The 15,465-nt window shown below is 42.9% G+C and overlaps 1 long non-coding RNA gene across 1 annotated transcript; it reads right to left on the bottom strand.

Annotated features, from left to right (window-relative positions):
- Nucleotides 1-8,407: 8,407 nt before the first annotated feature.
- Nucleotides 8,408-10,176, bottom strand: LOC107179704. Its single transcript, XR_001510383.2, has 3 exons — nucleotides 10,116-10,176; nucleotides 9,773-9,912; nucleotides 8,408-8,767 (listed from the first exon to the last, which is right to left on the bottom strand). It is a non-coding gene; the product is annotated as an uncharacterized LOC107179704 (long non-coding RNA).
- Nucleotides 10,177-15,465: the final 5,289 nt, after the last annotated feature.

Genomic DNA, 15,465 nt, shown 5'->3' with positions numbered 1-15,465 from the left:
TTCCTTTTATTAACAAACACAGGAAACAGTCTGTCTTTATCATAGATTATTTAAAAATTTTACTCTGTAATCTCTTCCTTCAAAATGTTGACTGTTGCAGAGTTTTGTAAGCATAATGACTATATTTAAAATGCTCACTACTACCCCTCGCCTGAGCTCTTTATTTGTAATCATTTCAGATATGGCTTGCTACTGTTTCAGAAGGAATTCATTGCACTTTTGATAATGACTCTGTATTGACGTTATACACAAAGAACACCCTCACTGGGTACAGGATCGAGGGCTCACGCCTTCCCCTCTAAATGGCATGACACCTGCTTCTGTGTCAGAGCTGTGTCGCGTGGAATCCACGCTTCATCTTTCTTCTCCTTTAGACTGATTGTATTTTTTTCCGCCTGCAGGCTTGTGGTATTCTTTCCCCGTCCTTAGAGTTAACTAATTTTACCAGGATAGAGTCAAGATGAATTTTCTCTATCCGAATTTTCCAGGAAGATGATGTGAGCTTTCCAACAGCAGACTGAGTGCCTCCTTCATGTTGGGAATGGTTTCTCCTCTGACATCTCTAGGTTTGCTCACTGCTTCGTGGGTTTATTCTCCACATCAGAGACACCTGCTGACGATATGTTAGACCTCCATTGCCCTTCTTTTCCTTTTAATTTCATTCATCTCTTCCTTGTGGGTCTTTATTCTGGGTATCAGCTTCATGGTGAAAAGCGTGGAGCGTGGGCTTTGAGAGCAGAGAAACCAGAGCTCAATTTTGGTTATGCACTCATTGCTTTGGGCTGAGACAAGGTGTTTAATCTTGCAGAGACAGGTGCCCATGTGTATGCTGAGAATTACCTTGTCAAGAACTGTTGAATGTTTAGCATTACGACCGGCCTCCACTCACTAGATGCTAATTAGAACCCCATTCCCTAGTTATGATGACCAAAACAGTCTCCAGACTTTGCCAAATGCACCCTACTATAGCATATGGCATTTTAAGTAGCAATTCTACGTGCAGAATTTTTTCCTAGATATTCTTCCACATGTGGGCAAAGGCAGTATTAACACATAGCATTTATTTTATTGTGGGGGGTTACCTATAAATATTTATTCATTACTATATGTTTAGAAAATGGACTCAAGAAAAAAATTATTTCTTGAGAAAAATAAAATGGAAAAAATGGAAAAGTGCAAAAACTTAAGTGTTCAGAAATAATGTACAGTGTTTGTACCAGAAGGAATATTATAGTCATGACAACAATAAAGTACATTTATGTGTGCTGTCATGACATGATGTTTTTAAAAAATGTTATACTACACTGCCCCTTCCGTAGATCATGTTGCCATTTGTGGCAAAAATTTCTAGAAAGATACACAAAATTCTGGAGATGACAGAATGAGAGGCAAGGTATCTACAAGGAGAGAGACACTCAACTTTTTGTATACACTTCGGTATTAACTGAGTTTGTGTGATTTATGTGCATTTATAATGCACCTAATTTCTTGAAACTAAAATAGTAATTAAAATGACTAAAACTGATACTAAAGCTAAACTAAACATACTCTCAAAGACTTGAGGAACAGACTTAAGGATTTATACAAAATAAAATAGAAAACCACAGGGGCAATTAGGAAAAAGAGAGTAGAACAAATGTTAAAACATTCAAAATATTCAAAGATGCTCAAAACACTTACGAGGGATAAAAATACTCCTGAAGCCTCATGTCCGAGAGATGCATTGTGTTTCAGCCTCTTTCTGGCCGTCCGTTTCAGTGCAGTGATTGTGTCTGTCCATGGTCCAGTGCAGGGCATGCTGATTTTTCTGGAAAATCTCAACATTGTACATTTTGGAAAAAGAGAGCCTTCATCACTTTCCTTTCCACAAATCCCTTGATGATTCACAACTATTTTCCCACGTGCGATTTCCCACGTGTCACGCTGTGAAATTCCAAAATATCCTATTGTAGCTTACTTAATATTTCATGGAATATATAGTCCAATTTAGGGTAATTTATTCCTTTACACCATCCAGTCGCCCTTTCCAGAGATAAGCTATGTTATCTCACTTACTCACAGCAGAGTTTATCTCTCTCAGCAGAATAACGTATTTTCTTTACATAGGTTCGGCAAGTCTTGTAAAATTCTTGCCTCGTTATTCAAATGTTATTGCCGTTGTAAAGGGAGCGCTCCTTCAGTTGTATTTTCCAAATGCTTATTTTTCAGGCAAGGGGAAGCTAGTGATGTTTGCTTATCAATTTAAAGACCACCAGGCAGTTCACCAAATTCTCCTGTCCATTCTAATAATTACTTTAGCTGATTCTTCTGTGTTTTCAGATGCGCGATCGTATTATCATGAAATGATCTCTTATCTAATTCCATTGGCTGACGTTTCCAAAACAACATTAAATATTACTAGTGGGCACAGACATACCTTTTCACGGCCCTGACTCTAATCTGAACCATTCAGCTTGACCGTGATTTTTGTTTTGCGATTTTTAGGCGCCTATTATTTGAGGACTACAGTGCATTCCTCTATGGAAGGGTTGTGGTGCAGCATGTGTGCCTGCAAAATTTGTTAAGATAGGTTCGATTATATCAGACAGGTCCGTTGGCATTTATTGGACTGATCACGTTACTTTCTTCTTTTGATTGTTGAATGTTGAATTAATTAATAGATTTTCGTGTCTGATTAGCTGTGCTTGATGCGCTGGTTTTTAAATCGTTGCCAAGGCCAGCCTCTGCCTGCCCAGCTTCCGGGGGTGGATGGATTCTGTTAGTGTTTGGGTCTCAGACCGGTGCTTTGAGGTATGGATAGAGGGAAAGGGGACATAGGGGTCCTCATTTCTCCGGGACTTAACTGTCTCGGCGGCAGAGGCCGGGTCTCCCAGGCTGGCAGGGCACCTGCTAAATGCAGCCAAGACCAGGCCTTGATTTTCCGTGCTTTCCTGGGGCTGCTCTCAAAGTTCTTTCACATAAACTACTGTTGTTTATCGCCGTACGTGCGCGTGGTTTTCAGGTAAAACCCTGGAGCAGCTTGTCGGGGCCTCCGGATGTGTGTGGCTAGGGCTGGGGCCATGTGGGGACCCCGAGAGGACAGGGACCCGCGCACGGGTTAACATGGGGACTATCTAAGCTCCGCCTTCCACTGACCCTTGTTACACCAGGTGGAAATGAGTAACAGACGTCTTTCCATGGAACTGAGCTCTCTCTCTGTGGCCCTGACTCTCAGGAAATAGGAGGGTTTCGAGGAAACCAGATCTAAAGGAACACAGAGAGTCCATAAAGAATAATTATAACCATGAGCCACAGGGAGGAGGAAATGGAGTCAGGAGCCTGATAAATAGGATTTTATTAACTTGTTAACCTCCCTGGCCGATCTAGGACGCTAAAAGCCAGACCTCTCGGGCCAGCAGTGACCGTCACATGCCGGGCCCCGGCAATCAGAGGCAGCCCAGAGGAGCGTGTTTACACAAAGGGAGAAAATGCAGTCACAATAGAGTGTGCCTGCCATGTCTTTATTCCTGGGGTGGGGGGACATTGGCCGGAAGGGGAATTATCTTGAAATATGAAGCTAGTGATATTTCATCCGTAGTCATTCTGAAGATAACTATAAAGCAATATGAAGCAAAACGTATTTCTGCCTTTCGTGGGAAGATTAATTTATGTTTGGGGAATATAATGTTGAACCTGGAAATTGATGACATCTGGCCACCCCCACCCCCAGCCTGCTGGCGGGGCTCAGAGGGAGGCAGGGACCACATGGGGCACCCCCAGACAAGTGAGCTGGTCCCTCCCTGACCAGAAGCGCCGCCCCATGTTGCCATCACAGGCGGGCCCGGAAGACGCATAGCCCGGGGGGAGCGGCCCCCAGCTTCTCTCTCAGTGACTTAAGGAGGCTGCAATTGCTTTAAACTCACCAGGCTGAGCGGTTGCCCTTTTGCTGACCCAACAGGCAGAATGTGGGCCCAGGAGCGAGTCTGGGGCCCCTGGCTCCAGAGAGAGGGTTCCAGCAGCGAATGGGCTGGGGCATCGAGGTGCCCACGGGGAGGCTGGGGCGGCAGAACCCCTGGACGTGGTCCCGTGGGTCTCCAAGCTCCAAACCTCCCAGCAGCTGCCCATCTCTCAGCAAACTCTAAGTCCTTTCTTGGTGACCACAGGACCTGTCGGCTGTCACCTGTGGCGCACCGTGGCCCTACTGTCTCTCCACTCTCGTGCCTGTGTCGGGGCCTTTGTGCGAAATCCCCTTCTCCCGGGCTGCTGCGAGGGGAGGCCTTGCCCTTCAGGGCTGTGTCCTTTACCTTCTCCAGCAGGCCACCAGAGGCTGTGCGCAGGCTCCTTCTCTTCATGCGGCTCTGTTTTTCCACTGTATATGTCAATGTCACCGTGTGACATGTCAATGTCACCCTGTGGCCGATGACGATAGATTTGCACTTGATTCACTTAATAACATGTGCCTTCCATGCTTCCCCATAGAATGTAAGTGCCACGAGGCCGGGGCACTGCGTCTTTGAATGCATTCCAAGCACCCAGAATCACAGATGGGCAAACAGAGCAAACTTTCAGGCATCATGGGAGCCACACATAGTGTGTTCCCATCAAGTGTGGCCCCTCGAGTGCATGGTGTCTCTCCAACCCCTTCCTCTCCAATATAGAATTGCGGGGGGGGGGGGGGATGTATATGCCGGGGAAAAGGTCTTTTATTTTTTTTTAATTTTTTTAATTAAAAACATTTTTGTAATGTTTATTTTTTGAGAGAGACAGAGACAGAATGTGAGTGGGAGGGGCAGAGAAAGACACACACACACACACACACACACACAAAATCTGAAGCAGGCTCCAGGCTCCAAGCTATCAGCACAGAACCCGATGTGGTGCTTGAACCCGCAAACCGGGAGATCATGACCTGAGCCGAAGTCGGACACTCAAACAACTGAGCCACCCAGGCGTCCCCAAAAATGTCTTTTAATAAAGCCATTGGTCTGGCTTTACTGTCCCATCCCTGAGAGGGTGCTGTGCTGCGACACAATGCAGGTATGCAGTCTCTGTGCTGAATTTGCCGTTCAGGGGCCTTTGAACAGTAGGTGGGCAGCCGAGGATTCACGAGTCACGGCACCAGGCCCGACTGCAGAGTTCCTGCTGCCTTACGTCCAAACTTCCTGGCTCAGAGCAGGTTGTGCAGACCATGGCTATCGTCCTAACACAGTTACCAACGTGTAAATATCTATGAAGCGTTTCATTCAAATCCTTCCAAGACACAGGGTGGAGGGGGCAGCCGCCGGGCCACTGGATCTTAGGGACACTATTGTTCTTACCTTCCTAGTCCTTAATCAGGAGTCCGCCCGGAGGGTGCAAATGTCATTTTCTCTGCTTGTCTTTCTTTCTTGCTCAGGGAATGCATTTATTCTTGTCGTAGTTAACGGGGAAGTTACATACAGAGGTAGGAATTTCAAGGCTGAAAAAGAAACCCTATTCGAGAGAAGCTAACAAGTTCACTGCTGATGGTGTGACCTGATTTATTGGGAGGACTGGACCAAAGGGAAAGTCTCAGCTCTGTCGAGGCAGTGACAGCCTCGGGTGAATGTGATGCCAACCACACAAATTGTTTTATCCATTGCAATCTGCATTAACCGTCGTGTGCCTGATGCTGGCGACCAAAGCTGAAGCTGTTTTCCAGCAAGGGCTTTCAGGAGTTATGGGCTGCCTGGAGGGCCGTATTGCCTGTGCCCGGGGAAGAGACCGGCCTATGTTCTCACAAGTGGAAGCTCTTTTATTTTTTTATTTTATTTTTTTTAAATTTTTTTTTCCGACGTTTTTTATTTTTTATTTTTGGGACAGAGAGAGACAGAGCATAAGCAGGGGAGGGGCAGAGAGAGAGGGAGACACAGAATCAGAAACAGGCTCCAGGCTCCGAGCCATCAGCCCAGAGCCTGACTCGGGGCTCGAACTCACGGACCGCGAGATCGTGACCTGGCTGAAGTCGGACGCTTAACCGACTGTGCCACCCAGGCGCCCCTATTTTTTTAGTTTTTTTCTTTTAATTTTATTTATTTATTTAGACACAGACAGAGACAGTGCGAAAGGGGGACGGGCAGAGAGAGGGAGAGAGAAAGAGAATCCCAAGCAACCCCTGTGCCACCAGCACAGAGCCCTATGCGGGACTCGATCTCAGGAACCGTGAGATCATGACCTTGGCCGAAATCGAGAATCGGATGCTTAACCGACTGAGCCACCCACGTGCCCCACACGTGGAAACTCTTCGAAATCATCTTCATGCAGTGAGACAGAGGGCTATGCAGTCGAACAAATGGGAAAATGTTTCAGAAGATAGGAAATGTAAGAACGAGCGAAGCTTTTCTCTAGCTGTAGCAACATTCTCCACTTCACATTACGTCTATCGTAAGACATTTGGTTGAAAGTTTCAAACAAAAATAAATCAAATGACCAGAGTCTAGACGCCTTCACAATAAGTCTGATTGTTTTTCTTGGTAAATGAACACATTGTTAGGGCACCACGTGGACTTCTTCTGAGCACCACGTATCAAGATTTCTGAAAGAGTAAGTATTGTTTTATTCCCACTCTCACCTATAGAAATGTGCCCTGGAAAAACAATAAATAAAAAGTGGCCTGTGGTTTGTGTACAAGGATGTTCAATGTCTTCCTCTTTGTAACAGTGGGGGGAGAAAAACAACTTCAATAATAGTTGAGGGGTAGCCAAATCATAATACAGAATATTACAAGTCCATAAAAATTATATTCTTCTGGAATAGTAAAGGTCATGCCTTTTTCTTTTGTCTAAAAAGAGACGAAAGAAAAATACCGGAATGTTGTCAGAAGTGATACCTGAATTCTATGCTTGCAGACAATGTCTCCTTTTTTTATATTTTCTCTATTTCCCTTAAAAAAAAAAAAACGGAATTCATAGATTACTTTTATTCTCTGCAGAAGTGACGAATGCCATCTTAAAATAAAGGAGGGCACAGCCTTTAGTAATAACCTGATGTGGATTAGCCGCATAGCTTTGTTAAATTTGGTACTTGGGGCAATGTCAGCGAGTAGCTACCAGAGTCCTCTGCACCTGCTTGGAAAATGCTCAGCACCATCCCCAGAGTCCTTGTGCCCTTTGGCTGAGGAAAAGTGCTTTGAACTCACTGGGGGACAACGAGGCATAGGAAGACAAGCCGGCCTTCCTTGGGGGAAGGGGGTGTCCTCATCCCCAGATGGGGCTTGGACACCAGCGGTTCCCTGGTTTGCTCCTTACGCCTTAGAGAACCAGAACCGTCCCCTCTCTTCCTTCTCATACCCTGGCATTTACTCTCTGGTCTCTTTCCTCCTACTCTGTCACAAGCCCAACTATAAATCCAGAAGGGGCGAGAATTTGTCCTCGGGGCTTTGTGATGAAATAAAACCAATGGCATTTCGCTTTCTGGCCCAGCGTTTACTTTCGGCAAGTAAAAATAAGGCCCACAGATCCCTCTCTGGCTCCAGCAAACATAAACGATGTCTCTGAGAAACAACTATTTGATTAATGCAGCCAATTCCGGCAAACAACCTAAAAATTCCAGGGAGAGAGTAAAAGCCAGTAAAAATGCCTGTCCGACTACACAGACCAAGCCAGTGTTGGGTCTGGGCAGATAATTGTGTTTCCACGGCTGGGGTCCTGCTCCCCAAATACCTAGACACCTCCAGGCACAGCCCCTCCTCCCCACAGGCGGCCGTTCATCACACCAGGTAGAGTCCACTTCCTCGTTTAGTTTTTACTCCTTGGTTTTGACAATGCTTGTTGGCCAGGAAAATGAACATGTGTGGTAACCAGCTTAAGCCCTGCAGCATAAAATGCAACCCATGTGTCTTACACATTTGTTACAAACCTATTAGAATGAGGCTATGACTACAAAGCGTCCATCAGGGCAACTCAAGCTGGACAGCTGCCACTGGCCAGCTCTGAGTGTCCTCACCAAATGCCCAGACTTTCCTCCTCAACTCCACCACCGTCCAGGGCATGGGGAGAGTGTGTGAAGAGGGGTCTTTTTTTCTCCGAGCAGCCCCATTACTTGATATAGGGGAGACACTATTCCATGGGTTGGTCATCTCCAGTTAAGAAATGTTGTAATTGATTGATTGATTTCTGAACTGCTGCTTGGGTGATTTGTTTATCGCTTTATTCACTGAACGAATATTTATCAAGTGCTGTATTTTTTTAAGTTGACTTGTTTATTTTGAACGGGGGGAAGGTCAGAGAGAGGGAGAGACAGAATCCCAAGCAAGATCCATACCGCCCACCCAGACCCGGATGTGGGGCTCAATCCCACGAACCGTGAGATCATGACCTGAGACAAAGTCGGACGTTTAACTGACTGAGCCATCTAGCGCCCTTATTAAGTGCCCTCTATGTTAAGTTTATGCCCACAGGCAGCTGTGAGACAGAACAAACTGGTGAGGGAGGTAAAAGAGAGGAAAACGGGATCCTGCAGGAGAGGTCACTCATCATCAGTGGGAAGCCGTGACCACATCCAGGCCACTGCAAAGAGGGGAGCCACTCATTGCCAGGTGCATTCCATTTACTCATTTGGTTTTATTCACGGATTTGGAAAGTGTTCGCGGGGCAGGAAATGGAAGCTCTGGGGGAGGTTTCAGCCTCAGAGAAGCTATCGTGGCAGAAGAGAGGGTCAAAGGCAGGTGGCATTCCAGGCCGGCAGAATGGCATCATGTCACGCAAGGCAGGAAGCCAGGAAAGCATAGGGCTGTTGATGATCCTCTAAAAGAGGTCACAGCACAAGATGCCTGGAGGGGAACAGAACCATCAGATGGGCTGGAAGTGGTGCTGAGTTTCTATCAAGAGTCTTAAGTTGTTCACTTTCTTTCCATCTGCACGGGCTCAGTTCTGGTCCTCGCCAAATTTCTTCAGGACGATTGCTACTGCCTCACTCATATCCCTTCCCTATTATCTCTGTTCTCTAAACATCCTCTACACAAGACAAGGACAAGAGAAGCTCCCCATGGTTCTAATGTTGAGGGTGACCAAGGTCCCAGTTGGCTTTGGACAGTGATACCAGCTGTCCCGGCAAACAAGGCCAAGTAGATCCTGCATGTGGCCGTGGTGACATCATTTCATCCTGACTAGACCCGCATTTTCACCTTGAGAAGATAGGAAACCCCATGAGGAAAGCTCTCTCTTTGAAGTAAGTCGGTTATGCTACCTACCTGGCCCTATGATGGGCCAGAACCTATGGAGACAGGCAGTGAGTGACAGATGTCTCCACAGTGAGCCATCAGAGCCACCAGATTTTTACATAACGGTGTTCTTTAGGAGCACCTAGCAACACAGGACACCCAGGAGCAGAACTATGCTTCCCCATGGGGGAATATACTACCTGCCTCTGTATCAGCATCAAGGGGTCTTCCCCTCACCACATTGCCCACCTGCTGGCCTATCCCTTAGAGTGGGGACACAGAAGTGTCTAGGACACAAGAGGGGACCCAGAGGGCAGAGTCTGCAGCCTAGAGGCACGTCTTCCACAATTCTATTGGGATAGGGCCTCAGACCTCATGATCCCCAGATTCCAGCACCACCTGTCCCAGGGCCTGTGGGATGCAAAGACTTTGGGGGTCTCATAGCATCGTGTGTTCCAACAAACCTACTTCTCCAGAGCCTTTGCAGTCTCCAAGGGGCATTATGGCTACTGACCTCCATCCCCGTCTCCTTCCCTCAGGAACCTACCGGCTTTTGTGCCTCAGACCCATAGCAGGGAGTCTGAGTCCCTTCCCATGAAGTGGGAGTCTGCTCACCTCCAGACCTCTCGGGCTAGAGTACTTGAGGAATGGGCAAAAAATGCCACGGGTCATCTGCTGGAATCCAAATCCCCAGCTGAGGCCTCAGTGGGAGAGCAGGCCAAAGGCCCAGCAGGACAAATGCTTCCAAGGCCCTCCTGTTTGAAACAGAAATCAGTCCTGCTTTGGATGTTGTTTAACAAAATAATAAAAACTATCTAAAACTTTCCAAACAATTAAAGTAACAACAAAAAAGGTAAGTGTGGCTTCTTGGTGAAAAATTTGCCAAGCCTGTAATAAGCCAAGGCACATTATGATTCACCAAGAAGAGGGTCTATCACCCACTATTTCCCAAACTTACCCAACCTTGTGCTTTTTCCTCATAGAGCACCTGAATGGACTTCTCTTTTGCAGAATTCACGCTGGGAAAAGATGAAGTGAATTATTAGATAAAGTGGGGATAGGACATGAAGAGGACAGATGGGCCCAAAATGTTTATCATAATTCTGGAAATATTGGAAATAATCTTAATGTCTTCTGGGAAAAAAATAGATGAGATCATATTAAAATGCCATTCAAAATGCAGTCATGTAGCCCACATAGTGTATAAACAATATAAAGAAATCAGATAAATTTTTAAAACCAGGCACAAATCTATGTGAATGATGATTTAATTATAATTAAAGGCATGTATTAAATATACATTAAAAATCAAATATGACTGTGGCTAAGGGGGAGTAAAAACGTTGAGACTCATTGTCCTACTTGGTTTTTTTTTTTTAATTTTTTTTAACGTTTTATTTATTTTTGAGACAGGGAGAGACAGAGCATGAACAGGGGAGGGTCAGAGAGAGGGAGACACAGAATCTGAAACAGGCTCCAGGCTCTGAGCTGTCAGCACAGAGTCCGATGCGGGGCTCGAACTCACGGACCGCGAGATCGTGACCTGAGCTGAAGTCGGCCACTTAACCGACTGAGCCGCCCAGGTGCCCCTCATTGTCCTACTTTGAACAGATAAAAAACACTTGAATAGCTATTTGAAACAACTGTTTCAGAAATTGGAAAAGAAGTGCAAGACTATGTTCCCTGAGAAAAAAAGGAAACAAGCAAGATGGAAACAAGATTTCCTCAGCTTCCTTCCAGGAAGCAAATCCCAGACTGTAAGACAGGGAGAAGAATCCTCAACAGAGCAGGGCCACATCGCTGATACAAGGGGATAGCTATCAGAGTTTGGGGAAACTGAGGCCTTTGCAAGGCCGAGTGCCAGAGAGGAGGATGCTCTGCAAAGAGTGAGCTTGAGAGATCTTCAGAAATGTCCCCTTGCGTTTCTGGATGAGGACCATTCTGCACTTGCATATGAGGCTGGAGGAAGAAGAGCTTCCAGGCACAAAAAAGTTACCAGGAAGCTATAGGTCTAACAATGCTCAGAGTTATCCACACAGAGCCAGAAAGCTTTTGATTTGCTACATCCAGAGAAGATGGGATGTTTGTGGTCTTGAACTAAGACCCTAGAAGGGTCATGCTGTAGCAGTGAGCTAAACTAACCCTAGAGGAAGGCCATAGAAAGGGTTAAAATACACGCCAAAAATAGCAAGTTAACCCACAAATGTCTGAATTACCTGCCAGAACAAAGCCTAACACCCTTAAAAACAAAACAAAACAAAACAAAACACCTAGCACTAAAAACTTTGACAATGTCTGATATCTAAGAAAAATTACTAGACATCATAAGAGGCAAGATGTAACATATACAAGGAGAAAGTTCTGTCAGTACAAACAGAACCAGATAGGAACAAGGTGGTAAACTCAGGAGGAAGGGACTCCAAAGGAGCTATTATTTATATATATGCTTAATGTGATCAAGGGTTGAAGGAAGACATAAATATAACAAGGAAAGAAAAGATTCCAAAAGAGTGGAATTTCTAAAGATAAATGACTCTAAAATATACATTTCCACTGGATTGGATTAAGAGAAGAGTAAGAACCTCAAAAGATCAGTGCACATGAAGACACAACAAAAGAGGGGCGCCTGAGAGACTTAGTCAGTTAAGTGACTTAGTCAGTTACCTGTCTGACTTCGGCTCAGGTCATGATCTCATGGTTTGTGAGTTTGAGCCCAGCTTCGGGCTCTGTGCTGACAGCTCAGGGCCTGGAGCCCGCTTCGGATTCCGTGTCTCTGTCTCTCTCTGCCCCTCCCCCACTCAAGCTCTGTCTGTCTCTCTCTGTCTCAAAAATAAATAAACATTAAAAAAATTCTTTTAAAAGACACAACAATAGAAACTATCCAAAACATAGGGAGAGAAAAGAATGAAAAAGAATGAATAGACTCTGAATGGCCTTTTAGATAACACCAAGCCACCTAACAAATGTGTGATTAGAATCAGGAAAAAACAAAAAAAGAGAGAGAGAGAGGTGGGGTCAGAAATAATATTTGAGGAAATGGCTGGGGATATTTCAAATTTGATGAAAACTATAACCCACGGGTCCAAGTCGCCCAACAAAACAAAGAAAACCACACCTAAACACCTCATAGTACAATTGCTGAAAAACAGTGATAAGGAGAAAATCTTAAACATCTCGAAAAGAAAAAAAAAAGGCACATTATAAAGAAAGGAACAAAGACATTTCATCAGAAATGTTGTAACCCAGAAGACAATTGGATTACATGTTTAAAGGGCTGAGAGGGGAAAAAAAAACCAAAAAACACTTCAATTTAAAATTTTATCTTAAAAACTTGTGTTAAAACTTTATCAGATCAACAAAAACAGATAATTTATCACTAGCAAATCTTCACCAAAAATTGGGCCTTGAGAACTTCATTCAAGAAATGTTAAAGGGAATTCTCTAGGCAAAAAAAAAAAAAAAAAAAAAGAATTTCAGCTAGAAACCTGAATATATAGAAAGAATGAAGAGTACTACAAATTATAAATATGTACAGAAATATGAAACTTTCTTTTTAGTTTTTAAATTCCTTTCAACAGCAACTGACTATTTAAAGCAAAAGATAATAACATTGATTTGTGTATTTTATAATATATGTATATATAAAATGTGTAACAACAGCAAAAAGATGGAAAGTAGATATGAACTTCTTAAATTATATTTTAGTGATATAATATCATTTGAAAATAAAGTATGAAATATTAAAAATATGTATTTTAAATCCTAGAACAACCCCTCCCCCCAAAAAGAAAGAAAGTGGTAAAGTTAATAAGTAACAGTAGATACAAAATGGAATCACAAAACATAAAAATTAATTTTTAAAAAGACAAGTGGAGAGGAAAAAAAGGAACACTTATCAGATTAATAAATAGAAAACAAATCAAAATATGTTATACCTAAACCCACACACAGCTATGAGTGCATTGAATATAAATGATCTAAGCCTGAATTATTTTATATGATAGTCACTAGCCACATGTGGCTATTTGAATTTGAATTTAATTAATTATTAAAAAAATAAAATAAATATGTCAGTCCTCAGTCAACCTAGAAACATCTCCAGGGTTCAGTAGTTCCAGGTGGCTAGTGGCCGCCATCTTGGGCAGTGTGAATGGAGAACATTTCCATCACCATGGACAGTCCTGTTAGACAGTGCCCATCTAAACATTTTCGACTGCAACCCAGACTTTTCAGATGGGATGAAACGACATGGTCCACATGTATGCTGTCTCCAAAACAACAAACACAAAACAACAACAAAACAGCCATAAACATAAAGACAGAGATGTATAGAAGTAAAAGAATGGAAATAGACACGCCATTGGCCATGAATCACAAAAGAGCCGGAACCGGAGACTTGAGAACAGGAGATCCTGCCAGGACTGGAGGGGGTCATTTCATTATGATAAAGGACTCACTTCATCATGATGGCATGTGATACTAATGTGCACGTACCTAATAACAGAACTTCAAAATCGATGAAGCAAAAACTGGCAGAACTGAAAGGACAAATGGACATATTATATTTGGAGAATTAAACACCTCTCTCTCAGTAAATGACAGAGCAAATAGAAAATCAATTGGGATGCACTGGACTTGGGGAACACTATGACCCAAGTTGACCTGACTGATCTTCAGAAAAAGAAAACACTACACACCAGAGCTGCAGAAAACATATTATTCAGATGCATGTGGAACATTTGCCAAAACGGACAAAATACTTGGTTATAAAATCAATCTCAATATATATTAAAGGGTTGAAATCACAGTGTTGTTGTGTGTTTTATTTTTCACCGTGACTGAATCAAATGATAAATCAGTAACAGAGAGGTATCTGGAAAATCCCCAAATTATTGAAAATGAAACCAAACACATCTAAAGAACACAAACATCAGAGAAAAAATTATAACATATTTCAAACTAAATGAAAATGTGACATAGTAAAAATTTTAACGTACAGTGTGATTGTAGTGGAAAATTTTCTACCTTTATATGCGTATAGAGAGGATTAAAATCCATGACCCAAATTTCCAATGTAGAGGCCGGAGAAAGAATAATCTGTACTTAAAGTGGGTGGAAGGGAAGAAATGTAAGAGTGGTGATCCATGAAATAGAAAATAGACAAACAATACAGAAGATTAGTAACACTAAGATCTGGCTTATTGAAAAGATTTCATAATCCCTGGTGTGACTGATCGAGTAAAAAAAAAAAGAAAAATATTTAAATTCTCAATATCAGGAATCAAAGAGGGGACATCACTTCAGATCCAACAGACATTAAAAGGCCAATAAGAGAATATTTGATAATGTTTTGACAACAAACACAGTAACTTAGATGAAAAAGACAAATTCCATGAAAAGCACAAATTAACAAAATGGATGCAACAAGAAATAGAAAAATCTCCGTACCCCTAGATCCAATAAAGGAACCAAATTCCTAACTTCAGAATTTCTCCCAAAGGAAACACAAGGCCCATGTGATCCCACTGATACATTCTATGAAATATTTAAGGAAAAAATAATACCAATCCTATACCAATTCTTTCAGAAAATAGAAGGGGATAGGAAGAACCTCCAGACTCATTTTTTGAAGCCAGCATCAACCTTACGCCAAAACCCAACAACAGTGTTATGAGAAAAGAAAACTACAGACTGATACCCCTCATGAATACACACACAAAATCCTTCATAGCCTGTTAGGAAATATCCGGAAACATATACAAAAAATATCATTGCCAAGTGAGGTTTATTCCAGGAATACAAGAAAATCACTTCAACTTATTTGTTAATATTAACAGAGCAGAAGAGAAGGATCACATGATAATCTCAACAAATGTAGAAAAAGCATTTGACATTACTTAAACCCAGTTCATCTTAAAATTGTCAGCCCACTAGGAATGAAATGAATTGCCCTCACCTTGGAACATGCATATCAATCCACAGTTCACTTCATATTTAATGGTGAATTTGAATGCATTTTTTCCTATGGAAACAATGCAAAATACCCCCTCACCACTTCCGGTGAATGTTGTACTGAACTTCCCAGCCAGGGCAATACAGAGAGATAAAAAAGAATTTAGAATAAAATGGAAGAAAAAATGCCCGTAGAAAATCCTTCTAAGGGATCTACCAGGAGAAAAAAAAAAAAAAAAAAAGCTGACGGAACGAAGGAATGACCTCAGCCAGATGGATCAGCCTAAGGTCGACCTACAACAGTCAACTGTACTTCTGTGTACCAGCAACAAACAACTAAAGATTGGAAACTCAAA

Source organism: Panthera tigris, chromosome C1, assembly GCF_018350195.1.
Source record: "Panthera tigris isolate Pti1 chromosome C1, P.tigris_Pti1_mat1.1, whole genome shotgun sequence".
Lineage (NCBI taxonomy): Eukaryota > Metazoa > Chordata > Mammalia > Carnivora > Felidae > Panthera > Panthera tigris.
The sequence above is the reverse complement of the archived record's forward strand: the minus strand, read 5'-3'. Positions and strand labels throughout refer to the sequence as shown.